The sequence below is a fragment of the Ochotona curzoniae genome, unplaced genomic scaffold, assembly GCF_017591425.1.
Source record: "Ochotona curzoniae isolate NIBS_2020 unplaced genomic scaffold, NIBS_Ocur_1.0 contig_3190, whole genome shotgun sequence".
Lineage (NCBI taxonomy): Eukaryota > Metazoa > Chordata > Mammalia > Lagomorpha > Ochotonidae > Ochotona > Ochotona curzoniae.
The window spans coordinates 12,897,064-12,923,669 of NW_024465751.1; positions in this window are offsets into that span (position 1 = coordinate 12,897,064).

The following is a 26,606-nucleotide window of genomic DNA, read 5'->3' on the forward strand; positions in this document are numbered from 1 at the left end:
ATTGCTAAAAATGCAGATTTGCAGCATTTTCCAAGATGAGCATTTTTCAAAGATTTATTTATTTTTATTGGAAAACCATTTATACAGAGAGAAGGAGAGAAAGATATTCCGCCTTCTCTTTCACTCCCCAAGTGGCCACAATAGCCAGAGCTGAGCTGATTCAAAGCCAGGAGTCAGGGGCCTCTTCCGGGTCTCCCATACAGATGTAATGTCCCAGGGCTTTGGCCCATCTTTCATTGCTGTCTCAGGGAGCTGGATGGGAAATGGGGCAGCCGGGATTAGAAATGACACCTATATGTGTAGCCCCTAGGCTACCGCACCAGGCCCTCCAACATGGTTTTGAATCTACAGGTGAGGGCCTTGGTTTTGGGATTTGTATCTGGCTATTCTGTGAAATATTATTCTACTTTGCCTTTAAGCATCTAGAAAAGGCTATGAGAAATGAAATTTCCCAGGAAGTGATAGCGGTCAGAGCTCTTTGGTTTTACTATGACTCTTTCTGCTTCACTATCTGCATCTCTTCATAAAGACAGAGCACAACAAATCTTCCCTCCCTGAGGCCATTCAGCTGTCTTGACACTTTATTATCTGCCATTGTAATAGCAGCTTAACTACTTCCTTTGATGTTAATTATAACAATAACAAATCAGTTTATATTTGTTAAATGTTTTCCTTTTTCCATTTAGATTTCTAGAAAGCAATGCTACATAAAACCAAAATCCTTTTTACCAATTCATCTCTTACTGATTTGCTACAGCTCCTTCGTTGACCTTGGTACTCATGGCTAATGCCATTTATTGAAACACGCAGAGATCAGCCCTGCATTTAAGAACATTACAGAAATCATCTCATTAAATCTCAATGTTCCAATTATGCAGCTCTCACTGACCTCCAGTGCTCATTTATTGTATCTCCATCATTTTACTAAATCCTAATAGCCCTTGTAGTCGACCTCTTCCTTTTGTTGGAACCTGCCCTACTGTCTACTGCTTGGATTGGGTATAAAGTTTGCCTGAGCTCCTAGTCCCCACTATGCCAAGCTTTAAATGACACTACTTAGCATGTGCAAGGGAATTAAACTATAAGTTTATTTGGGAACAAATAAATTTTGAAATTAATTTTTATCAAGGGTCTGGAAAAAGTTCATGAAAAATATATATTAGGAAAAATTATGACTGAAACACACCTAAAGCCTATAATTCTATTTTCCACAAACATTTTACAGTGCAGTTTTGCATCTTACTAATGGTCTGTTCCAATTGTATCTTTGGGATTGAATTTAAGAAGCCAAATTACCCCGAAAAAAAGAGATAAAATCAATAGCTAGGGAAAAGTCACAAATCTGAAAAAGTTTCACTAGCAAGGAATCCAAGCATGATGGTTCTATATGAAAAACTCCATCTGCTATTTATGAGGCTTGGATCAGAGTTTCCTCTCTAGCCAGAAGAATATGCCACTCAAAAGCATATGCCTCAACTAGTGACAATATGTACTCTGCCATTAAGCATTTGTGGCAAGTAAAGCAGCCAGGATTTGCTTACTAAGAGGATACAGTGAAAGAAGCCAATCTTGCTAAAGAATGCAGAATAAATTTCTATAGAGTGAAAATCCGAAAAGTTAGGAACACACACACACACACATATATGTATAAAATCTGAAACTAGTATCTTGGCACTTACATGTGGTTGGCACTATTTTACTTCCCAATAACTTGAAAATATATTCTATTGACCAGGGCATATTTAAGGAATAGGAAATACGGTAACATCTCTGGGAAAATAAGATGTGATACGATCTGAAAATTTAAAAAGAAAATAGGAGTAGATTTTATCTAGGGTAAGTAACAGATACTTCTTTTAGAAGCAGTTCTACCTTAAATAGCATATGATGAATAAGAGGAACATATATTTGGAGCGCTGTAATTGATTTTAAATTCTGCTTGTTCTCCAAAATAGTGGGCCTCTGGGTGAGTCAACTGATTGCTTCGGGGCTTAGAGTCTCTAGTCATTTAACAGAAGGGACAGAACTTCACCTGCCCACTTGGGATACCCCTCATCACAGTTTTTCACATCACAAATGGGTTTTTAAAACACGTTCCATCACAAGGCATGGCATCCAGCCCCTGGACCTAGTTATCTTCAGGGAAATGACAATAACTGGTAATTACCCCAGTTTTTTGACTCTGAGCATTAACCTGCCCACCGTAAAGTGGAAGAGGATGGTCAGAAGGCTTCTGAGGCTACAAGAAATTTTCCCCAGTCCCAGATCTTGTTCTCTTCTCCAGACTTCATTGGTCTCCCAGACAAGTCATGCGTTTGCATTTATGTCTACTACAGCGGTGCCTGTCAGAAGCTCTTTGACTGAAGCTCAAAGGGTCTGTGACAAATGTGGCACCAACAGTTGCAGGTACTGCAGAGATGTTCTCACACACACCAGAGATTGTGAGTTTTCCATTATGGCAAGATCCGCTTTGAAACAAAAATCTGCCAGCCATCCATTGACATTTGAAGAAATGAGTCAGTACATCCCTGCCAAAATCAGATGTTTCCTTGGGTGCTCACTGAAGCCACATCAATCAATTTGACTGTCTCTTGATAAAGCTGGATAAAAGAAAATCTCTCTCAGAAAGAACTATTCCAGCTGGAAATAATCTTAAAGGACAGCAGAATATATCACTGCTTGAGCATTTCTCATGTGCTTAGATTGACTTTTTGATGTTAATCCTCTTTACAACTTTACAAATTATGCATTAATACTCTCATTTTTAGACAGGGGACTCTGTTGGATAGACATCGTGATGCAGCAGGTTAAGCTGATACTTTGGACACCTGCATCCCAGGTGACAGTGCTAGTTTGCATCCCAGCTGTTCTGCTTCTGATCTAGCTACGTACTAATGTGCCTGGGGAGGCAGCAGTGGATGGTCCAAGTTCTTAGATTCCTGCCACCAACGCAGAAGAGCTGGATGGGTTCCTGATTTCTGACTTCAGCTTGTTTGAGTCTCAGCTGTAGAGCAGAGACTTCTTGGCAATGAGCCAGTGAATGAAAGATCTCATCATCATCATCATCATCTTCTCTCTCTCTATATATATACACATATATACACACACATATATACTCTCTACACACACACACATATACTTCTACCTTAAGTAAAAAAAATTAAAAACTCTAATCAAGATGAAAGATTATTACCTAATGAGAATAAGTTAAATATTCACCATTTCAAAGCTAGTGATACAGACAGAATTTGCACTGGATACTTTTTATCCTGTTGAAGGTAAAACAGTTTAAACTCAATCTTCTGTTTTGTTGAGGGGCAACACACTTACTTGAGCATTCTTAATTCTTTCCAAGAAATTCAACTACTTTTCACCTTTCGCAGCCTGAAAACCTGGAGTTTTCTCTACCTTTCCTTTGCCCTTTGTTAGTGGAATAATCGCTGGGTTTGTTTCTTTTTATCTACCTGGATCCATTCTCTCCTCTTCCCTCTTACTGTCACTGCTGTTCAAATGTCAAGGCCTTAGGAGGCTAAGTTATCATCCAACCTGAGCACAGATCTGCTGTCATCAGCATCATCTTGCACAGAGATATTAAATCACTCTCCTCTAAGCATCCCTGATTTGGTTCTTTTAAAAAGCTGCACAAGAGGCTTTTTCTCTGCAACATGAGGAGCTCCAGAACATGATGCTTCCTTGACTTGCATTCGAAGCAGATCAGAGCAAAATACTAGGGCCTCAAACATCTTCAGCCTAAAGGATAAATGCACAATATGGTCATTGGAATGGATTGGTTTTTGAGTATAAAAGGCCTGGGTTTCAGTCCTGGCTGCATTATAACATAAAATGTGTACATTGTAGAGGCATTGCATAAAACAGATGTGTAAGGTCCTGAGTACATAGAAGACCCACAATATGTTATGGTTCTTTCTAAGCTTCAATACACGTGCTGTTATTATAATAGGCACATTTTCTGCCTGGATATCCAAGACCTCATGTGTTTCCTGAAATTTTGCATTTTGCTCCAACAGAAAATTTAATCAGCAAGTAAATGGGCATGTTTCATTCTCATCATATATTTCTCTAAATTGTACCTTCCTAAAGGCACTGTAGTAATTTCCTGCTGAAATAAATACAATCAGTATTCGTAACAATTCAAGCTTGTTTCACAGATTTTTCAAGGTCAAAAACCCAAAATAATTCTCACTGAAAAAAAAATTCAAGGTGTTGAAAAGGCTTGTCTGAACATGGTTGCCTTGAGAGAAAAATCTGTTTCCTGAACTTTCTTGAAGCTTCTAGACACTTGAGTTCATTTCCCATCTTCAACTTCAGTAATGTTAGACCAAGTCCTTCTTAGGCTACTCTACCTCAGATTCTTCTTTTTCCATCTCCTCCTTCCCCTGGTAAGGGCCCATGTGATTACATTGGGCCCAGTTAGATCAACCAAGCTAATTGAGTTTTTATAGATTTACTTTTATTGCAAAGTCAGAGTTACAGAGAGGAGATACAAAGAGAAACATCTGCCCACTGGTTCACTTCCCAAATGACCAAAATGGCCAGACTGAGCTGATCTGAAACCAGGAGCCAGGAATTTCTTCCCAGTCTCCCATATAGGGGCAGGGTCCAAAGGCTTTGGGCTATCCTCTGCTGCTTTCCCAGACTGTAAGCAGGAAGCTGGAAGGGAAGTGGAGCAGCCAGGACATGAATTGACTCCCATATGGGATACTGGTGAATGCATGGCAAGGACTTTAGCCACTAGGGTACTGCACCAGCCCCCAGGCCAATTAATTTTAAAGTAGCTGATAAAAATTCTTTATTTATGAGCAACATTGCTTCCTCTTTGTGACATGAAATTAAAGGCATCAGAACACAGATATCACTGCATGGTGGAGAGCACGCTGTTACAAACCCTTGGCCAAATTTAACTTGCATGTTACTTGGGAAAATTTCCCTATATTGCCTTCTTTTCCTGTAATCCAGTAGTTTTCAAGTTAGATATGCATTAGAGACATTCTTGGGACATGTTGAGTAAATTAGTCCATGGTCTGACCTGATCAGAAGATCTTTTCCAAGTTCCCCTAGTGATTCTTTTACGTAGTCATGATAGAGAGCCACTGGCTTAAAACATTTTTATAGTTTTTTTTTTCCCTTATTGTAGAGGGAATGTATGGTATGATAGTGAATAGACTATAATTTAACTGCTTGTATGTAAATTTCCCATATTTACTTCTGATTAGTGGTTGAGTTTTGAGCTGATTAAGCAATTACTTTATGCCCCTATTTCTCCACTTAGAAATGGAGAAAAATAATAAAGTTATATAGAGTTGTGGAAAATATTAAATGTGTGAAATTGTCTATCCCAACATATAGTTCAGTGCGTATCCTGAAAAACTATTATCTCTAAAAGTATATCATTACTGTTTATCTTACCTTTGCAACACACCTAGAGTCTCACCTGTGTACAACCAACTTCTTACTTTCCATGGTTCTCAAAAGAGTTGTTATTTGGCAGATAGAAAACAAGAAAGTGTGGCGAAACCACAGAGCAGCACCTCACTGAGGTGGAAGTGTTATTTTATTTTTAGGAAAGATTTATCCTATCTTTACTTTCCAATTCTATCCAATAAATGTAAAGTATATATAAAAAATCCACCATGGGGGGAGGGGTATGGGGAGGGGTGGGGGGAATCCCCAGCGCCTATAAAACTGTACTACATAATACAGTGTAAGCAACAATAAAAAAAAAAAAAAAAAAAAAAAACATCATTTTTGAAGCTTCTTAAAAGTAATGTCTAGTATCTAGCTTGCCCAAAGGTTTCATTAGGACCCTGACATCTTTAAAACTCTGCAGATCTCTATAAACCATAGCAAGACATGAGGCTCTTAGACCTGGATTAACTGCGTACAACTACTTATGATCTGAGTGCTTCTAATGAAGTGAAATGACAGGCCATAAAATGTCTATTGATGGAAAAAGAATGATATTGGTAAAGAAATGAAAAGGAAGGCATATAATAAGAGAATAAAAGATATAAGAAAGGAAAGAAAGATGATATCAAAGAATTCAAAGGTATTTCTCAAACAACTTTTTCAGGGCCTGACAGATAGCTCAATTGGTTAATTCTCTGCCTGCAAGCATGGATATCACATAGGGTGCCAGTTTGTGTCCCAGTTCCTCTGCCTTGATCCAACTCCTTGCCTGTGGCCTGGAAACACAGTGGAGGATAAGGCAAGTCATTGGGAACCTGTAACCTTATGGGAAACCCAGAAGTGACCAGTCCACTTTCCATCCAACTCCTTACTTACAGCCTGAGGCAGCAGTGGAAGATGGCCCAAGCCTTGGGACCTTGCATCCACATTGGAACTCAGAAGGCTTGGCTGCTGACTCTGGATTTGCTCAGCTTGGCTGTTGTGGCCGTTTGGGGAGTGAACCAAAAGATGAAAGATCTTTCTCTATGTTTCTCCTTCTCTGTGTAAATCTGCCTTTCTAGTAAAAAATAAACCTTTTAAAGACACAACTTCTTGGTATTCAGATTGCATGTTCAATATTCTCTACCATCTCAGCTGAATCTCTAGGCTAACATGAGTGTCCTTGCCAAGAATCCCATTAGAAAAGGAAGATTTTGTGCCCTTTCTAGAGTATATTCCTAAAATATATCTCCACATATCTGAATCGAGCAGCAGCAGAAGCACATACTTGTGTATGGCTATTCAGGTAGACATCACTGGAAGATGCATTCAAAACCAGGCAAACATGAGGGTTAGGGATAGTCTTGAAACAACATCAGAGAGAGGAAATTTCTCACTCACCCTGGATAGTACACAAGTCACAATAAGGACTGTAAGAAACATGAGTCAGAATGTCAGTTACTCAACAAAGTTGCCCAATCTGCTTCCATTCTGGTGGTGGAAATATGCTCTAAGTAACCCCAGGGTGACTCCCAGCCATGTCACAAAGCCTACCTGTTGCAAAGGGACCTGTTACAAAGCTCATCTGTTGAATTATCCATATTTTCTTAATTCAAACCCTTGCCCATGTGCGATCTCACCTGATTTTGTTCAGGGTAAATAAAACAAAATGTCTATAAATTACATACATAAACAGTTAACAGCCATACTGAGGCAAGGAAATATTGGATAGTGAGAGACTGAATCATGGAGATAAATGCTTGTGATCTTAAATACCCTATAGATAATTAAGATTATCCATAATAATCTTCTTTGGGAAAAGTATCACTAAACATGGCATCATTAACTGCAAGATATTTAAGTATTTAAAAACAACACGTTGTGGGGGCCCAGCACGGTGGCGCAAGTGGTTAAGGTCCTCGCCTTGCATGCCCAGGATCCCATGTGGGCGCCGGTTCTAATTCTGGCAGCCCCTCTTCCCATCCAGCTCCCTGCCTGTGGCCCAGGAAGGCAGTCGAGGACGGCCCAAAGCTTTGGGACCCTGCACCCGCGTGGGAGACCAGGAAGAGGCTCCTGGCTTCGGACCGGCATAGCATCGGCCGTTGCGCTCACTTGGGGAGTGAATCATCGGACGGAAGATCTTCCTCTCTGTCTCTCCTCTCTGTATATCCGCCTTTCCAATAAAAAAAATAATAAAAATAAATCTTTAAAAAAAAACACGTAGTGAAGGGACTGAAAGTCAGACAGTAAAACTTTGTAGGTCAAAACTCCCTAGGGATATAGAAAGGAATATAAACAATGGTTTTTAAGCAAAAAGAGTAGGACAATACATCTACTTTAAGAGTGAAAGTGAAACCTCATTTGTCAAATGTGATTGTGTTCCTAGTAAGATAACTTTTTAGAAACAACTGCTGATTAATACATGTATCTATCTGAATAGTAACACAACGTAAAATTCCCTAGAAAATCGTCAGTTCTGATGAGATTTTCTGTCTAGGGACTAGAAAATGAGGCCCACCAGGCCAGTGGCCTGCAGCCGGTAGATGGCACAGCCATATTTCAGACCTAGAATTCTGACTCCAGAGCCCATCATTTTTCCACTGCTGTATGCCATCTCCCCCAAGCCCATAATTAAGCAAAATAATATGCTCTTCACAAATGAAAACATCTCATGCGCAGCACTGACAGGATGACAGAGTTGATGGGCTTCCAAATATGCGTTGGATCCTTTTTCTGGAAACCTCATTTGGCATAAGGGGACCAAAGTCCAGACAGCTTCAATGACGTAACCCAAAGTCTCCATGGACGTTGACTTGAGTCTGAAATAGCTCTGAGTCCTCCCATCCTGGCATTCCCCAGTCCCCCTCCTTCAGCGGAGCTCAGATTGCCCACAAGACTTGCAATTGGGAGAGGTGACAGTGCTCATGCGACACTGCCATCTCCTTCCCCATCCAGTGAATATTTCCACTGCCCTCAGTGTGGCACTTATTCTTGGCTCAGTAGGATTTGGTGTTTATTTGTTTTGCTTCCAGGTTTAAAAACAACTCTTAACAACAGTCTAAGACTTTTATAAGATTATCCACTGTCACTAACAACAATTCTTTCCCAAGATTGTTGAAATGAATGGTACTCTGAGAAGTAGTGCCTGGGTCCAAATTTAAGTATGTAAAAATATATTTCAAGATGTGTCTCCCCACCCTTTTTCTTCTCATTTGCCTTATTTATATCGAAGCGCATCTTTCCTCAAATGTAAAAGTTATCCAATGCTAAATCTTCCTGCGTATCACCAACTAGTGTTAATAATATTTGTTGTTGTGGTTTCTATGTTTGCCATCATCCTCTGTAACTCTGTTGGTCCTGTGTCTTTTCTTCCTTGAGTTATTATTAATTTATATTGGATTTAGCTTCTATCTAAAAGAAGCAAGAGAAATTAGTGAAAAAAAGATACTCACTTTACAATCCAAAGAATTCAATCTCAATTTACTTCACTCTTCTTTCACATAGTTGGCCCAGTGACTACGGACAAGACATCCTGTGACCCTTATCTTACGTTTGAAGTGGACACCATGGTGGTCACTGCCCTATGAATCTCGTAGATCTCAAGCAAGGCTCACAGCAGATGGACCCACATATAATCCATAAATCTCTTAGGCTCACTCAGATCCTGAGCCCTGTGACTGGTAAGCAAAATCTCCTTTTCCTACTGAGCACTTCTGCTGGAGAACTGGAATCAAATTATAACATGGTATAATGTTCATGCAATAATGTGCAAAGGTTTAATGGAGGCAAGAGGAGGGTGCCTGACTAAGATCTGGATGCCAGTCAGGTTCCAGAAAGAAACCGCAGAGGCTGTCTGATTTGAACCAACCACAAGGAACAAATGGATGTCTTCATAGACTCAAAGGAGGAGAGTGCATCTTAACAAGAAAAAACAGCATACAGAAAGAACTTAGGCTGATAGGAGTTTTCTACTTAAATGTCAGTGAAACTGGTAGCTCTAAACAAAGAGACGTAATAAATGCATTTCAGAAACATCACTTTGAGGGTAGTGGGACAAGGATGAGAGAAATTAGTCATTTTCATTATTAGAGGCTATATCTAATATGAGCTTGAACAGAGATTTTGAATGCAGAGTTCAGTCTCATCTGACAAAAAAGACTGGATTCTTGAGCAAGACTAGAAAGGGGAGAGACATTGCCTTCCTCCCCATATGAGGCAACCCCCCTGAGTAAGTCGAAGGTTTTTTTTCAAAGGGCTGGGGAGCCCCCTTATCCATCAGCCTGTGAAGGAGCCAAAGCCAGGAAAGGAGATCAAAGAGAACACCAGGAAGGCCACCATTATTTATAAACATGCACACAGAGGAGTCGGAGAAGTCCATGGACACTCATTTTTGACTTGCAAGAAAAACGTCTTTGACATAGAAGGACAGTCAAACAGGGAGGCAAGAGACCCTCAAAAGGGACCCTAGAAGCATATGCCTTAGCTACTCTCAGTGTCCAAATTGAGTTGAAGTGCTTTCCCCTGAGTTTGACTACATTGACCCCAAGTATGAGCTTATAACTCTCAATCAGTTGACAGACCAATGGTTTACTGTTCTCTCAACTTGTGTCTGCCACAATGCTAAGCACGGCTAGTGCCTAAAAATAAGTAAGTAAGTAAATAAATAAATGTATCAATTTATGAGCTCTATAAGGGGAAAGTTTACAATTCTGTTGGCAAAGCAAATGCACAGGTTTTTGGAAATAGTCTTTTGGAAAAGTAAACCAGATCCCACTTCTGTCCTGCAAAAAATATTCTTGGTTCCCCAATAATAGTTGCATAAAGTCCAGGCTCCAGTTTAGCCTAAGAAAGCCCCCAGTAGCCTGGAACATCCTTCATCCTCAGGCCTCATCCATAGCCATGTCTTTCTACCAATGCCATTACTGGCCACTGAACTTGAAGTTCTTTGAATATACATAATTTGCTCTTCTCCCCATGCTTCACATTTGAAAAAGAGCACAGTTTCACTCCCTCCTCCTTTTGATTTTTCAGGTTAATTTCAGTTTCATTCTCTGGGAAATGCTGAGGCTTCAAGTTTATGGGAAATATTGTGCTTCATGCATGTACCCATTGAAGATTCTATTTGGGAAGGTTGTCCAGGTACAAAGATATCCAACAATTACCCAATTAAATGAATAAAGAACAGACAGAAAACACATGTAAAGCTCTGACACATCTAATGTGTACCACAGTCTCCAAATCCAGACATACTCAAGAGCGTTTCCAAGTATGATGTCCCTACTCCTCCCTCAAGCATTTCTTAGAACAGCTGCATGAGTCCACTGGGAGCAGTCTGTTACATCTTTCAAATAGTCTTCCACACCCCTTCACCTGGCAGATTCCTACGAGTGTTTTTTATCTCACCCCAAATGCAATGTCTTGGGGGCAGCATCTGCACTCCATTCTCTCTCCCAGGATTAGCTGGTCCTTCCTGTCTCTGAGTTCCAATAGCACTTTGCACCTACCTTTATCTAACAGCTAATCTGGTTGTGTATGTTTGTTTGTTTTTCTAGAACAGAAAAATGTCTTTGAAAGCAGGAGTAGTATTGGCTGCATCTTAGTAATGCCTGTATTTCTGGTGTTCTGTAAAAGTCTGCAGAACACGGCCCGGTGCAGTGGCCTAGTAACTGGAGTCCTCACTTTGCATGAACCAGAATCCCATGTGAGTGCCAATTTGTGTCCTGGCTGCTTCATTTCCCTTCCACCTTCCTGCTTGTGGCCTGAGAAAGCAGTGGAAGATGACCCAAATCCTTTGGACCCTATGCCTTTGTGGGGGACCTAGAAGAAGCTCCTGGTTTCAGATCAGCTCAGCTGCAGGCATCGTGGTTACTTGTGGAGTAAGGTAGCAGATGGAAGATCTTTCTGTTTCCTCCTCTCTTTGAAATCTGACTTTGTAATAAAAATAAATGAGTCATTTAAAGAAAAATAAAAGACATAAATCAGCACATCCCATTTCTTGCTAGTCAGTAATCGGAATCAAGCTTTGATACTTTAATATCTAATGTCTGCAGTTTATCCTTAAATACCTTGCTTCTAATAGCCTAGGACAGGACTTGGGTGTCTATATCTTTGAAATGCTTCCAAGATTTTTTGGTATTCAATCAAGATTTAGAAGATCAGCATTAGACAATAGCAAAAGCTATAATGACACACAAGGGGACTTAGGAACGACCTAAACAGTCTATTAACAGGTGGTCATATGCACAGAATAAGGGAGAACCCCAGAGCGGAACAGAGGGACTGGAGGAGGCTTATCCCCCACCCACAAGGACTCCTGGACTCCCACCAAGGTCTATCAGAATGGACACAAGAACGTCAACACAACTGCCAAAGAGAACACGGGGATCTGGAATGCTTCCGAATGCTGTGAACCCAGAGGACAGACATCCCCCCTCTTTGGACAAACTACACGAGATGGAAGAAGTCTGAGTCCTTCCACATAGGAACTAACGACATCAGAACAACAACTAGGAACCACGATCGGTCAGCAGAACCAGAAGATCAACAAACTTCCGGCGGGACAATGGGGGAGGAACCTTCTCCAGTCCGTACCTAGTTCCAGCTCTGGGCCTCCACCCCCTATAATGACCAACAAGGTTCCTCCTAACCCCCTTGACCCCCTTCACACACACACACACACACACACACACACACACACACACACACACACACTCACTAATAGGATGAGATAACCAAAGAACAATAAAGATAGGTCATCAAGGACTCACTCATGTACTATTAGATGGAACATAAAGAACAAGTACCCATTAGCAAGGTATGAGAGATTTCTCTGCAACACCCCCCAAAATCGTTGCACACCTCAATTGAAGAGGTGACATTGAAATAGTTGTAGAAGGTAATCAAGAACTTACATGTAATTTTAACATATTGTCTACCCAATACTATGTCAGACATCTAATGTAGGCCTTGATTTAACCTGTAATTCATGCTTGGTCGATTGTTACTTTTTGAACCTGTCACTGAAACTGTCTAAACCCAGAAGTTTTGAAGAATTGAACTTTTTTTTTTTTAACATATTGTTCACTCAATACTATACTAATTAATCCCATAACATCGGATATCGACGCTGATGTTTTGTTGGGGGTTTTGACTGACCGGAACTTTACTCTGTCAGCTCTGCCTTCAGACCAGAGAAGGTCTTCCCAAGAGGCCACTGAACTTATCTGGACAATGGGACGCTGGACTTTATGCTGGGTATATGCTTACAATGAAGGAATTTCAACTGAACTTGAACCGCGGTTATGCAGCAAGGTGGAGGAATCCACTATGGGAGGAGGGGGGTGAGAGGGGTGGGGGGACTCCCCAGTGCTTACAAAACTGTATCACATAATGCAATGTTAATAACAAATAAAAAAAACAAACGGTAAAAAAAAAAGATTAAAAAAAGAAAAAACACTTGTGTTAAGCCCTTAGAAAAGTTTGTTTTACAAAGAATTATCCATCCTATTTCCTATGTCAGACCCTATCCTTTATAAATAAAGTTGAGATACTTCTTGGTTATCTTCTAGTTTGATTGATTGGCTTAAACCACCTTTTTGCCACAGACACAGAGACAACACAGTTTATACAGTTCTGGGATCAGTGTATGTAGAGGGCAGAGGAGAGAGTACGAATCTGTAACTGGCAAGAATAATGGGAGAGATACCTCCTGGCACATGTAGTTTTCTCTTGTTCCACATTTACAAAGCATTACACTCACACCTCCATAATATTATTTCTTGCCTTTTCTGTAGTGAACATAGCTATGCTTTATCTAGACTATGCATAAACCCAAGTCTTTGAAGGCAAGTCTTCAGTGTTGTAATCTCAAACGCTTGGCCAGTGCCAGTCAAGTAGGAAGCGCTCAACATTTGTTTGTTGATTCAGTGAGCCCATTCAGAATGATTACTGCCTGAATGAATTAATAGAAGAATGAGGGGATTAAATGATAGATAGAAAAAATTGCTTCAATAATAAGGATCTAAGAGCAAGAATAATCTTGTTGCATGCAAAAAACAACAAAATGATAAAAGCTTTTGTGAACAGCTACTCTTTTGGTGAGATATTTGGGAGACTTGGGTTAGTTCTCAAGAAAATTTTAAGAGTGTACTGCTGAGTTGTACAAGAAGATCTCTCTGGGGAAATCAAGATAGTATGTTTTTATTTCTAGGTCTGCCACACATTTAATATATGCCCATCAATAGAGAGGAGAGAGAATGAAAGGAAAGTGTTTACTGTGCTTGGTGCTTTGCATATACATTCTCTCTGGATTCCAATAACACCTGTCACTTCTCAAGTAAAAAATTTTGAATTAAGAGAGTTTAAATGAGTTTTAAGTTTTGAACTTATCCCTGCATTCAATACTGCTTCCATGGACTTGCACCACGTGGGCCTTAATTTCCAGTTCTTGAAAATGGATGGAGTATGTTAGATTATTGTTGAGTGGTTTTAGTTCTGCAACCAATGAATATTTCTTTGCAGTGGGATTTCCCAACCTGAAGGGAACTTCCTTTGAAGACTGTCCATTATTTAGCACACTACAATGCACAGATCAATAACTGCATTCTGTATAAAAGAATTCAATATGATCATTTGGACAGCTCTGAGATTTACAAGCAATATAAAACATTCTTCTCTACTTAAAAATGGTTTGCTCTCTTGGAGAAACTTTGCTTATTATTGTCTCTATTTTTTCCATTGGTTCACTTTCTACCAATGAAAATCCTCCTCTTGAAAGTCTAGCCCAGTTGTCATCTCTTTGCGCATTCCCATGAATGAATCACTATTATCATAGGATGATACCATTTCAAGTAATATAGGGATGGAACTAATGAAATATACTAAAGCCTTTGGCTGATATATAATGAAGGAAAAAAAACTATATAAGAGGTTATCTCAAATTCTAATGTTGCTATAGATTACAAGTTAAAGAATGAACAGTCCAAAACCTCTCTTTGATGGAATTTCTGAACTTCAAAGAACTCCCTTAATGTCTTGGAAATAAGCTTGTCATGTCTACTTTTAAAATCTGCATCACCACTCACCTTTACAATTCTTCACAAGGTTATGGTTCATACTGTTAAATGTGTACATTCTCAGTGTTCCCTGAATGGAAGATTTCCTACTGCCTGGGACAGTAGTAGATGGTTAGTGAACTATCTATTATGTTTCTAATTGCAGAAACCCTGAAGAGAGCTAGGTCTCAGATCATACAAGCAGAACCACCTGACTTACAGAAAATATTTTTTTTCCTTTCTGTTGTATTTCTGTTTATTTTCAGCCATGGCAGCAAAAAATCTCAGTATGTGAGCAAAATCACAAAATCGAAGTTATTCCTATACAAGTATATTATATAGGAACAATGTATTATATTCAACATCAATGACAAGAATTCTGATAAACCTTCAGGATCTGTAATGCCGTATGGTCATGATAAAATACCACTGCGATCTTTACAATGAATTTTTTACCCTTTGGAAGATTTCATTTCACATTAGTTCACTGTTTTCCCCCTAATGCCTGCTACAATTACAAAATGAATCACTTAGTAAATATTTTCAACTGAATCCAATGATCAACATTTTCATCCCATTTTTTTCTTTCTGTCCTAATGTGACTCTGAAAATGTGTCATCAACATAACATGCACACTAATTTAACAATGGAAAAACCTGAGTCATAAAATGGAAAAAGAAAACCTCTGCCCTTGGTGCTTTGCTAATGTTTCTGTAGTAATATTTGTAATATTTGTAATTCAGTTGTTTTTACATGGCTCTCTCTCCCACTGGACATGTGTTTTTAAGGAGGGCGGTGTATCTTACTCACCTGCGTATCACCAACATTTATTATAGTATCCAACACAGAGGCTCAGTAAATGTTACATGAATGAGTAAATGTGTTTTTGCAATGATTGCTGAGTTTGTTGATTGCTGTTTGTTCCCACTTCATCCGTACTTAGTGTCTTTGCTGGATGAGGGAACAGTCAAGCATCCTAGAATGGAGCCTGTAAACCACAGAAATTTATGTCTTGTAATTCCCAGGACTGTCAGTTTCAGACCGGGATGCCAGCATGATTGAGTTGTGGTGGGGGCCTTATTCAGGCTGCAGAGTACTGACAGGTCTGTATTTCTCCAAATGGCTGAGAGGCTAAGGTGTTTCACTGGTGTCTCCTTTGTAAAGTCACAAATCCCATTTCTAACTACTCCACACTCTTACCTAATCATTCCACAAATGCCTACCTCCTAATGCCTTTAATTTGGATGTGAAGAATTCAATATTCCCACTCTAATTTGATACAAACAGCCAGTTGGTAACATTTATTGCTTGTTTTGGAATGCCTAATTACTTTTCTGTTATATTTAGACAGATATGTGGTAGAATTGAAAGGAACTTATGTGTAAAAGCTATCAACTCTTGCTATAAACAATCTTTCACAAATCTTAAATTAAAATCTATGATATTTGAAGAAAGCGAATGGATCTTTTGAGTGTAAATAATATATTGAGAAACTTGCTGTACAATAATATGATATGGATGTGAAATTTTTTTATAAAGAATATCTATCTATATATATGAGAATTTAAAAATGAAGGCTAAGAGAAAATATACAAATGGTTACTACACAAGAGAAGTGAAGAAGGGATCAGCATACAGCACACTTTCATCCAGGTCTCTGGGGAGTTGTGCAAGAATGCACATGCTTTGTCTATATAAGTGTAGGCTGCTGATGCCATCCTGAAAATCCTTCCCACACCACCTGCCAAGTGTACATCTAATAAACAACTAAAGATCTTGAACCAGTGAACTCCCAAACCCTCACATCAGCTACAAAGGGGCAAAGTCAAGGAATTTGGATTGCTGTTACCTGGAGCATGTATGGGTGTAACATGATGCATGTACTCCAGGGAACAAATTATGGCAGTGGAAGCTACAGATCAGGTCTTCGCATCACCATATAATAAATCCTAAAAACACACTTCTTAGTGAAATGTCAAATACAAAAACTATCTCATTAATAATGTATGCATACAAAACAACTTTTTTTCAGTAACACATACAACCAATACTAATGCAATACACATTAAGTACATGTTTATGGGGCCCAGCACGGTGGCGCACTGCTTAAGGTCCTCGCCTTACACGCCCGGGATCCCATATGGGCGCCGGTTCTAATCCTGGCAGCCCCGCTTCCCTTCCAGCTCCCTGCTTGTGGCCTGAGCTTTGGGACCCTGCACCCGTGTGGGAGACCAGGAAGAGGCTCCTGGCTTCAGATCGGCATAGCATCTGCAGTTGTGCTCACTTGGGGAGTGAATCATCGGACGGAAGATCTTCCTCTTTGTGTCTCCTCTCTGTATATCCGCCTTTCCAATAAAAATAAAATAAAATAAATCTTTTTTTTAAAAGTACATGTTTATGGAAACTTACTGATGGGAAAGAGCAGCAAAAATGGAATAAGGAACCAAAATGAAGTATCTTTTTAAAAATAATTAGGTTTATTTGAAAGGAAGATTTACAGAGGGAAAGAGAGAGAGAGAAATCTTCCCTCAGTCTCCAAATGGCCACAAAGGCCAGAGTTGAGCTCATCTGAAGCCAGGAACAAGGATCTTCTTCCTGTTCTCCCACGTTGGTCCAGGTCCGTCTTTCGCTGCTTTCCTAGACCATAAGTAGATAGCTCGATGGGCATTCGACCAGCCAGAACTTAAATTGGTGCCCATATGAGAAGTCAGCATTACAGGCAGGGGTTTACCTTGCTATGCCACTGCACTGGTCCCAGTGAAATAACTTTTAAAGAGGAAGTTTCTAGGGCTCATGTATGGTAATGTGCTATAAAATAAGTAATCTGATCAGCTCAAAACCCTACACAGAAGATCTAAAGCAAATTAAGTTGTAAGATCCATTAGAAACATACATTTGTAAAATTCAAAAGAGACATTCATTAGAGACATTAAAGAAAAATTATAAATAGCCCCAAATGTATTCAGTGACTAAGTACATGCTAAAGATGACATTTTGAATCATTGAAGAAAAGGGTGTCAGCATAACTTGGATTCCATATGAAGCAGAAGTCTACTGAATCAGTAATATGATTCTTAAAATGAAGCCAGAAAGTCTCAAAAATAAACCACAGTCGCAATATTTGGTACACACCCTTGAGATGGCAGAGGTCTTTTTAAACACGGAATAAAAAGTAGAAGAAAAAAAGTAAAATTTAACTACCAAAAAAACAACAATTGGAGGCACAGCAAAACCCATGATAATCGAGGTCAAAATATTTAATATATAAAAGTACTTAAGGGAAATTGAAAAAAAATGTAATTTCTATCTCAAAAGAGAAAGGGTAATCCCTCTATTTAATAAGGCTTCCACAAATAAATAAGAAAGCCACAAATAGCTCAATGGAAAAAGTAAAGAGAGGGGCAGGTATTGTGGTTGTAGCACCTGAAAATGGGCACCAGTTCATGTCCTGGCTGTTCCACTTACAATCTAGCTCATTGTTGATTAGCCTTGAAAAGCAAAGGAAAGTAACCCAAGTGGTTGGGCACCTGGATTCATGTGGGAAATCCAGAAGAATTTTCTGGCTCTTAATTTTGCATTGTCCATTTCTAGCCGTTGCAGCAATTTGAGGAGCAAACTAGCAAATGCAAGACTTCTTTCTCTGTATTACTCTTTCAATTAATTGCAATAAAATCTCTAAAATCCTATAAAATAATAACCCTTATGTATACAACATTAAGTTCAACTTTACTACTAAGATAAATATGACTAAACACTATAGTGAGACATTTTCACTGTAATATCAGAAATATTATTAGATAACTTTAGAAAGGATTTAAAAATTTGGGTGACACATAAGTTATTAGGATGACAGGCGACCATTCATTTTCCTATGTGCTACTGAAAAATAAATTCGTCAAAACTTCAGAGGAGACAATTCATCAGTGGCCAAATTGTAATTTCATAGATTTTGATACAGAAACTCTATATTTTCCTTCTAGAAATACAATTGCACAAGTGTATCCATTGCTGTCCTGCTTATTTGTAAAACATGGAAAATAAAATAGTTTCCAATTCGTAACTGAACTTTAATTTTCTTGCCTTGGGCATTGTAACAAGGCTTGTTTTCGATCTGGTTTCCAATTTCTGGGGTCTGCTTTTCCTGCTTGTTTATTTTTTCCCCAATTGTTATGAATTTTCATTTACTTCTGGTGGGGGTAGTTTCTGTAGTTGGGATTTTATGAGGTGTTTTTTAAGGTTGTTCATTTTTTTTAACTTATTGTACAATTTTGTATAGTCTGGTATTCACCTACCCTCATTTTCTACCCCCGATTGATTTTTCCCATAATGTCACAACTCTTCATGGGTTCCATCAGTCTGCTATTTAAGTTGTTTATCTAAAAGAGTTACAGAGAAGTAAGAGGGACAGAGAGAGTTCTTCCAGCTACTGATTCACTGCCCAAATGGCCATAATAGCAGTATCTGGGCTGGCCCCAAACTGGGATCCTGGAGCTTCTTCTAGCTCTCCCATTTGGTTACCAGGGCTCATCTGCTTGTGCCACCCTTCATCTGCTTTTCCAGGTATTTCAGCAGGGAGCTGGACTGGAAGTGGAGCAACCAGGTCATAAACTTGTACCCATGTGGGATGCTGGCACTGCAGGCAGCAGATTTACTTACTATACCACAGCACCAACTTCTCTGAAGTTATGTCTAAAAGCAAAATGAAGCTTAGTTTGAATTTATCTTCTCTTGAGAATAGACTTTTCACAGCAATTATTAACAACCTTGGATCCTCTCAATCCTGCACCAGGAGTACATAGGCTGTGAGGCTGGGCTGCAGGGTCTTCATTGTCTGCTCACTTAAGATTCATTCTCATTCCTTGGCAGAAGCAGCTAACAGGACTCCCATTAATTAGAGGGTCTGCGACACTTCTTAGCCTCAAGAGGTTGTCACGAAATCCCTCCGAACATGTCTTTGCCCAAGTATAAGCTGACTCAATTCTGGATTTCTTTTCCCTTCGACTATGGCTCAGCTAATTCCTGACCATGGAATCTTTTCCACTAGGCATGTTTCTTTTACGCATTTTATTTAGGGTTTGGCTTGATGCCATGGCTTGAACGTAATATGCTCCTCAAGCATTCATTTGCTGAGAGTTTGCTACCTGGCGTCAGAATGTTAGAGTGGCAGAACTTTTAAGAGATGCCGTCTGGTGAAAGGTGGTCAGGTCATTGAGGGTGCTGCGCTCTGAAGGCGTTAATACAGTTCCCATGCAGTTAGGATAATCCCACCAGAAAGGGTTGTATCAAAGCTCATAATGGATTTGGCCTCCTCTGTAGGTAATTGGTTGACTTTCTGTTTCTTTTTTATCCTGCGATCCAGTTAGGGGGCAGAGGTGGGGGAACCTCACCCGAAGTTAAACAGATGAGACCACCTTGACTGTGGACTTTCTTCCTCCACATTTGTGAGCTAAGTAAACCTAACTTATTTACAAACTGTCTGAATTCTATGACAACAGTAAAAATTAGGAAAGCTGTCCTACTGGAAATGGGATGTGCGTTATTTACCATGATTAGAAACAAGACACCAAACACTTATATGGGTAATAACCAATGAACTGTTCTATATATAAACAATGGGATGAATTCAGACAAGTTCCTGGTTAAATATTATGGTTAAGTAGCAGAGATGTTTAATGAATCACACTGCTTTTACAGATTTGGTCATTTTTAAGCCAAAGAAACTATATTTTTCTGATATTGATTGAAAGATTGATTGAAGAAAGAATATCAGCATTGGAAAATATTTCTTACCACAATGGGGAAACAATGAAAACTAGAAACAGAGCTGGGTCAAGCTGAAAAATGTATTCAAGAATTAAGACACTATTAAAAGGCAAACTGTTAGAGCTATGGGAGTTCCAGAAGGTGCACAAAGAGAAGCTGGGCTTTTAAACGCATTTAATGAAATAATAAAGGAAAAATGTCCTAATCTGGAGAAAGAATTGGGAAACAAAATACAGGAGGTGCACAGAACTCCCAACAGGGTTGACCAAAAGTGATCTTCACCACAAAACATGACAATCAGGCCTCTCTTCTGCCCACCATAAGGAAAAGATCCTTAAATGCGCTTGTGATAAAAATCAATTGACCTGTATGTAGAGGAACCCTATCACACTCACAGCTGACCTCTTAAGGAAACTCTACAGGCCAGCAGGAAATGGAGCGACATATTCAAGACTCTGAAAGCAAACAATCCTTGGCCCAGAATAACGTACCCGGCAAAGCTTTCCTTTGTGTTTGAAAATGAAAGAAAATTCTTCCACAGTAAAGCTGAAAGAATGCGATTCTTCCAGATACCTAAATGATACCTAAAGATATTCCCTTGATAGAGAAGAGGAATAGCACCCACCAAAACCAATGTCAAATGTGAAGAACATCCCAGGAAAACAACAACAACCCTTTGCTAAATGACAGGAACAAATTACCACCTATTTATATTAACGCTGAATGTAAATGACTTAAACTCATCAATCAAACAGATTAGTAGACTGGATTAAAAACAGAAAACCCATCTATCTGTCGCCTACACGAGGCCTATCTCACCAACAATGATGAGCATAAACTGTATCTCATGGAGTTTGATGATTTTTAGTTTCATTTCTACAAAACATTTTTTTCTCACTAAATTTTTCACTGACTCATCATTCTAGCATAAATGAAAATAAAGTGGACTTTGAGTGGAAACCTATTTTTCAGCAAAAAGGAGGGTTACTTATGAGTAACTTACAAAGCACCTGACAAAATACCCATGCACTTCAGACACAGGGAAAATAAGGTTTACATAAAATATGATAAAATATTTTAAAAATGAGTAAAAAGTGTATTTCCAAATCACCTTTCCACTGTGATTATTGCCTTTGGTTCCAAAGCATTAGTTTTATTTTTATAAGATTAGGACAATATTAATCAAGCCATAAAAGGTATGCAAATACAAATTATATTACTTCAAGTAATGCAAGTCACAGTTACAGAGATAGACAGATCTCATATCTGTTAGTTCACTCCTCAAGAAGCCACAAGGGCCAGAGCTGAGCCAGGCCAAAGCTTGGAGATGCACTGGGTGCCCCCCATGTGGGGTCCAAGCACCCTGACCATCTTCTGTTACTTTCCCCAAGCCATTAGCAGGGAGTTGGATTGAAAGTGCAGTAGCTGGCACACAAATCAGTATGCATAGGCAGAGGCCTTACCCAGTACACCACCATGCAGGTTCCAAAAGCCAACAGTTGTTAAGCAGATGAATACTAACATGAGATTTATTTCATTTTTACAATCTCAATTAAATTTCATAAATATCCATCTCCATGTCGTCATTAAATAAACTTGGGCTCAGAGATGTTAGGTGCCACATACACACATGGAAGCAGTGAAGTTGAACTGTAGCCCGTTTGCATCAGATTCCTTCTACTTCCCCAGGTCTTCTCCCCACTTCATAGGACTTCTGCATAAAAATCCTTTAAATATGCTCTTTAGCTGTGGTCCTGCAGAATTCAGACGGCTTCCAACCAGCAGCTCAAGAAGAGAAAACTGCAATTGAAATAATGGTTGTATTTCCAAACAAAAAAAGGAATCTGAAAAAAATATGTCCAAAATTGCATTTATCTGTAACTAACTAGATTTATATATAATATACAACATGTAATTATATACATATATAATATGTATTTTATATTATCTATAACCTGCTATAAACTTGCAGTTCATTGAGAGTAAATAACTGTCTTGTTATGTTCCAGGCATCTAACATCTCTCACTTAGTAGATGCTCAGAAATTGTCTGAATGGATGATGCATAAGCAAAGGAAGGAATATGTGGGTGAGCAAACACATGAAATAGCAAGGTACCAGGCCAAACCTATTACTTAGTTCTAATTTCAGATCCTCACTCTCACGTCACGATGTGATGCTCCCAGGCTACATCATGCTGTAAAGGTCTGCCTTGGCATGTACAAAGCTAGCATTCAACTTCCCTGAGTGCCACTCATGCCTATCCTGCCACTATTCAAGATGTGCACATATTGATCTCCAATAGTTGATAGACCAGGTTCCCTCTGACTCTGTTATATGTGGACTTTTCTTGCAAAGCTTATATTGTACTTGGGGCTTTGCAAACGTCTTAAATGAGGGCTTCTTCTACACTACAGATTGCTTAAAGATGATTTGGAGTGGTTAAGAACCACAGGAATCAACTTCCTAGATAAGAACCCAAAGCAGGACCCAATGTGATAGCTAAGTCCTTGCCTTGCATGCACTGGGATCCCATATGGGCACCAATTCATATCCTAGCAGCCACTATGGGAAATACGGAGACTTAGCACACACACACAGAACTGGAAATAGACTTTCTATGTGATCAGCGATCCCATAATTGGATGTATCACAATAAGACTTGAACACAACGAATCAGAGAGATACCTGTAGCAGCATGGTTACAGCAGCACTGTTCGCAACAGCCAAAATTTGTGTTCAACCACGATGTCCACCATTCGATGACTGGGTGAAACTGATGTGGCGTATGTACACAACGGCATGTTATTCATGTATAAAAAAGAATGAAATTGTACCATTTGCAGCAAAATGGACTCAGCCGGAAGACATCACATTGAGACAAAAATGGGATCCTGGCACAGGCAAGAGGAGGACTTTAGCCACTAGGCTACCACATCAGGCCTGATCTGTGATTTCTTTAAAACTTAGTGTTTATGGGTCAAATGATCATTTTTCTATTCATTTGTTTTCATAGTTGTCTATATTCCAACTAAATTATAGTCTTTTTTGTTTTTGACTTCGTAAACTTCTTATTTGGTGAGGAAATAAGCCTTTTACTAAAGCACATTGGCTAAAAAGCTAAAGAAGATGGGAGAAAGAAGGAGGGCAGAAGGGCAGGGAGAATTGGAATAACATTATGCTTGTAGAACTGTGTGTATAAATAACATTGCATCCTTCAAAAATGTTTAAAAATTAAAATGCAAAACAACACTAGCATTAGATCCATATTCAAGTCTAATTGTTGCTTATATTAGCACATGATATTCAAAAAGCTACTAGAAATCTCTGAATCTCTTTTTATGCTTAAAATGGGGTAACAGCAGAATTTATATTGGGATTTTATTAGACGACGAACCAAACATTGTGAGTGTGGTTCCTGGCATGATATTTTTTTAAAGTATAAGAGTAATGAAAGTGATAAGATGTTGTTGGTTTGTTTTATAATACTTGTAAATTAAAGCTAAATGAAATGAGAAATTCACATAAACTTCCCGAGGAAGCACTGAGTGTTCTGATTACAAAACCAGAAACTTCTATGGTTTGGCCGGCAGCAGATCAGTAGCATCCTGCCAATCAGGATGAAATGCTTTGTTGTTGTCAATCTATATCGTGTGACCTCCTCGAGGCACAGATGGGGAAGGACATGAGGAACACAGTGGTTATCCTAGACCATGCCACACTAACTGAGAATGAAAGAGGAGAAATTTGCTAAAGAAAAATCATAACGCTGCTACCATAAAAAGCTGTGCAAGTTGTTACGTTTCTCTAAAGGGCTAAACCAACCACGAATCATCAACACAGGATAACATTACTGACTGAGAGAGTGAAAAGCATATAAAGTGACTGATTTCTCCTACTAAAATGATATGTATGTATACAGAAATATATACAAAAAATAATGATTTTTCTAGAGGCGAGAGAGCTCTAAGTATTTAAGCATAGTGCATGGAACCAGCTAACTAACTGGGTTAATCAGAGTTTTTCCCCCTTTAATATATACCTTGACTAACAAGAATTTCTTGGGATGATTCTTTCTCACCTCTGTTGTCAATGACCCAGACTTCAAACTTTCTCTTTGGACACAGGTAAACAGCTTTAAAAGGTCTAAGCTCAGGCCTGGTGTGATAGCCTAGCAGCTAAAGTCCTTGCTTTGAAAGCCCCAGGATCCCATATGGGCACCAGTTCTAATCCCAACAGCCACACTTCCAAGTCAGCTCCCTGCTTGTGACCTGGGAAAGCAGTCAAGGATATGCCAAAGCCTTGGGACCCTGCACTCCACATGGGAGACCTGAAAGAGGCTCCTGACTCCTGGCTTCAGATTGGCTAGGCTCCAGCCATTGCAGGCACTTGAGGAGTGAACCATCAGATGGAAGATCTTCTTCTCTGTCTCTCCTCCTCTCTGTATATCTGACTTTCAAATTTAAAAGAAAATCTTATAAAAAGATCTCTCTCACCAAAATAACCTACTCACATCCTCCAAAAAGAGTCTGAAAAGAAAAGAACAGAAGTTTTGCAAATAAAGATTCCTTTTCCTAAGACTATCTCCTTATTATGTTTGAACAAAATGTCATATATTCTCATGTCTCAGGAAAGAATGTGTAAGAATAGCAAATTCAAAAAAACAAAAATTGCCGGCACCTCCCAGTACAGTTTTGATTGATAAGCCTCTGGGAAGCAGAATTAAGTTCTGTTGATCGTAAGTTCCAACTCTTGCTTAAATCAGGCCATTTTGTCCTAGAATTACCTTCCCCTGAGGGTGTGCGTAATCTTCATTTTTCTCTCTTCTGCATTTCTCTTGATAAGAAATTTCTTTTCTTTATGGTCATTTACAACCTCAACCATAAAACATGGAGGCACGAACGCAACACCTAGACGATGCTGTTTTGTTTCTTAACTGGAATGTCTCACGGAAAAGCAAGTTTTATAATGGTCACATGGAAAGAAAGAATAAGCAAAAGTGAAAGCAATTCTTGAGGTCACAGAGAGTTTTCTTTCCCTTATTTTTCTTTAGAAGAGAACAAGAATGAAAAGAGCGTGATGAGAAGGTCATTTAAGAATATGAAATACGAAAATCTCAAGTAATAAAGAATATAATGAACTAGCTGGTCAGTTTCTTAGGCTCCAAGCCAAGTACTATATTCCAGGATTCAAAATTATTAGGACAACACAGAAACTGATATTGTGCTACGCATATCAAGAAATCTTACTTAATTCTCTTATTTGGCTAAATAGTAGAGATTTATGGAGACAGTGTATTAAATACGTACCATGGAATATGATTTTGATTTATTGCAATGGGACTAAACCAACTGCAGGAGAATATACGTTGAAAATCTGGAACCAATTAGATATGTGCATGGTCACATATTACACCTCTTTCTTCTGGAAAGCTCAGCAATGCTACTTCCAAGAGTTCTCAAATTAAACAGTGCAGCAAGAAATGAAAATATAACTGGATATTTTGAAAGATCTCTGGAAAATATTTTATGAAATCTCAATCACTGATCTTGACAGATCAAGATTATTTTAAACAAAACATGTGTATCTCATAACTGGTAGTTTTTACGGTTATGTTATATATGTATATTTGCATACATACACACACACATATATATTCATGATTTTGAAAGCAGAGTTACAGTGAAAGAGGGAAGGACAGACATCTTCCACCCAGTGCTTCATTCCCTAGATGATTCCAACAGTCTGCCAGAGCAGGCTGAAGCAAGAGGCTGCAGCTCCTTCTCATGTGGGTAGAAGGAACTCAAGGGCTCGGACCATTGTCTTCCTTTTCCTGGCTATTAGCAGGCAGCTGGATCAGAAGAGAAGCAGCTGGGATATGAACTGGCACCCATAGGGGCGGTTGCCATCACAGAGATCAGCTTTGCTAAAATGCTGGCTCTAATTATTTAAGATAACATCTATTTTACATATACATTAGAGTTAAGGGCTTAATGGTTCTAGTAAAAAAGAAATTAAAAAGCCAACTCTAGACTCATATTAATAGCAGTGGACTAATATCTGTAGGTGCCTTTGTAAATCCAAAGCAATAAGTAAGCTTCATACATTTGTACCTCAGGACAACAAAATGTTCATGGAGAATGGAAATAAAATGCAAACATTTATATTTGGGCACACAAAACTTTTAAATCCGTTTTTGTGCCAAAACTAACTAGCTATTTATTCCCTTATCCATAAGTTTTGAAGTTTCCTATGAGAGGTCAGTTTCCTTGAAACCTTAGCTGTTTCCTTTCTTCAATCTTAATATATACATTTCTCACTTATAAAATGTGTGTGTATATGTATGTGTTTATTATATATGCATATTTTAAAAATCTATGACAGT